Below are 2,876 nucleotides of genomic sequence, written 5' to 3' on the forward strand. Positions count from 1 at the left end.
ACAGACCGCAGGTGTTCTGCAAAGCGGTTGCCCAGTTTACGTTTGGTCTCTCCAATGTAGAGGAGACCACATTGGGAGCAACGAATGCAGTAGATTAAGTTGGGGGAAATGCAAGTGAAATGCTGCTTCACTTGAAAGGAGCGTTTGGGTCCTTGGACGGTGAGGAGAGAGGAAGTGAAGGGCAGGTGTTGCATCTTTTGCGTGGGCATGGGGTGGTGCCATAGGAGGGGGTTGAGGAGTAGGGGGTGATGGAGGAGTGGACCAGGGTGTCCCGGAGGGAGCGATCCCTACGGAATGCCGATAAGGGGGGTGAAGGGAAGATGTGTTTGGTGGTGGCATCATGCTGGAGTTGGCGGAAATGGCGGAGGACGATCCTTTGAATGCGGAGGCTGGTGGGGTGATAAGTAAGGACAAGGGGGACCCTATCATGTTTCTGGGAGGGAGGAGAAGGCATGAGGGCGGATGCGCGGGAGATGGGCCGGACACGGTTGAGGGCCCTGTCAACGACCGTGGGTGGAAAACCTCGGTTAAGGAAGAAGGAGGACATGTCAGAGGAACTGTTTTTGAATGTAGCATCATCGGAACAGATGCGACGCAGGCGAAGGAACTGAGAGAATGGGATGGAGTCCTTAGAGGAAGCGGGGTGTGAGGAGCTGTAGTCAAGATAGCTGTGGGAGTCGGTGGGTTTGTAATGGATATTGGTGGACAGTCTATCACCAGAGATTGAGACAGAGAGGTCAAGGAAGGGAAGGGAAGTGTCAGAGATGGACCACGTGAAAATGATGGAGGGGTGGAGATTGGAAGCAAAATTAATAAATTTTTCCAAGTCCCGACGAGAGCATGAAGCGGCACCGAAGTAATCATCGATGTACCGGAGAAAGAGTTGTGGAAGGGGGCCGGAGTAGGACTGCAACAAGGAATGTTCCACATACCCCATAAAGAGACAGGCATAGCTGGGGCCCATGCGGGTACCTATAGCCACACCTTTTATTTGGAGGAAGTGAGAGGAGTTGAAGGAGAAATTGTTCAGCGTGAGAACAAGTTCAGCCAGACGGAGGAGAGTGGTGGTGGATGGGGATTGCTCGGGCCTCTGTTCGAGGAAGAAGCTAAGGGCCCTCAGACCATCCTGGTGGGGGATGGAGGTGTAGAGGGATTGGACGTCCATGGTGAAGAGGAAGCGGTTGGGGCCAGGGAACTGGAAATTGTTGATGTGACGTAAGGTGTCAGAGGCATCACGGATGTAGGTGGGAAGGGACTGGACAAGGGGAGAGAGAAGGGAGTCAAGATAACGAGAAATGAGTTCCGTGGGGCAGGAGTAAGCTGAGACGATCGGTCTACCGGGGCAGTTCTGTTTGTGGATTTTGGGTAGGAGATAGAAGCGGGCCGTCCGAGGTTGGGCGACTATCAGGTTGGAAGCTGTGGGAGGGAGATCCCCAGAGGAGATGAGGTCAAGGACAGTCCTGGAAACAATGGCTTGATGTTCAGTGGTGGGGTCATGGTCCAGGGAGAGGTAGGAGGAAGTGTCTGCGAGTTGACGCTCAGCCTCCGCGAGGTAGAGGTCAGTGCGCCAGACAACAACAGCACCACCCTTGTCAGCGGGTTTGATGACAATGTCAGGGTTGGACCTGAGAGAATGGAGTGCAGTAAGTTCAGAGAGAGACAGGTTAGAATGGGTCAGAGGAGCAGAAAAATTGAGACGACTAATGTCGCGCCGACAGTTCTCAATGAAAAAGATCGAGAGAAGGTAAGAATCCAGAGGGAGGGGTCCAGGTGGAGGGAGAATATTGGAGATGGGTAAAAGGATCCGTTGAACTGGGAGAGGACTCCTGCCCAAAGAAGTGAGCATGGAGACGAAGACGGCGGAAGAAGAGTTCAGTATCATGCCGAGCCCGAAATTCATTGAGGTGAGGGCGTAAAGGTATGAAACTAAGTGCTTTGCTGAGCACTGAACGTTCAGCATCGGAGAGGGGAAGATCAGGGGGTATAGTGAATACACGGCTGGGGTTGGGATTGGAAGAAAGGGTGGGGACGGAGGGACAGGCAGGGGTGGAGGGTCCTAGATGGGTGTTGGTGTCGATGAGTTGTTGGAGCTTGCGTTCCTTAGCACTTGAGAGAAAGAGAAAAAGTTTCTTGTTGAGGCGTCGGATGAGCCGAAGGATAAAATGAAACTGGGGGCACGCGCAGCTTTGAAAAAGGGTACGGCGGTGCTGCTGGAGGGAGAGGTCGGCATGGCACTGAGTGTGGATTTCAGAATGTGACGGGAACAGCAGTCCGAGAAACGTTTTATGTCCCAGAGATACCTGTAATCCTGGGTGGGTTCGAAACATGAGGGGTGGAATTTCAGTTGAAATCCACGTGGGGTAAGTCGGAGACGGAGAAGTCACTGAGAAAGGATTGGGTGATGGATATGAGGGGCGGGACTTAGCTGGGAGATTGATGCGAAGGGCGGGTTGAATGGGGTGATTGATGTGAGGGGCGGGATTTAGCTGGGAGATTGATCTGAGGGGGCGGGTTTTAATTGGGTGATGGATATGAGGGGCGGGACTTAGCTGGGAGATTGATGCGTGCGAACCTGGACCGGCTGGTCGCCTGGACTCTTTAAAATTGCGGAGCTTTTTTTTGATCTGAGGGGCGGGGTTTAATTTGGTGATTGATGTGAAGGGCGGAATTAATTGGGTGATTGATGTGAGGAGCAGGATTTAGCTGGGAGATTGATCTGAGGGGCGGGGTTTTAATTGGGTGATGGATATGAGGGGCGGGACTTAGCTGGGAGATTGATGCGAAGGGCAGGTTGAATGGGGTGATTGATGTGAGGGGCGGGATTTAGCTGGGAGATTGATCTGAGGGGCGGGGTTTTAATTGGGTGATGGATATGA

The sequence above is a fragment of the Carcharodon carcharias genome, chromosome 16 (assembly GCF_017639515.1).
Source record: "Carcharodon carcharias isolate sCarCar2 chromosome 16, sCarCar2.pri, whole genome shotgun sequence".
In the NCBI taxonomy this organism is placed as follows: Eukaryota; Metazoa; Chordata; class Chondrichthyes; order Lamniformes; family Lamnidae; genus Carcharodon; species Carcharodon carcharias.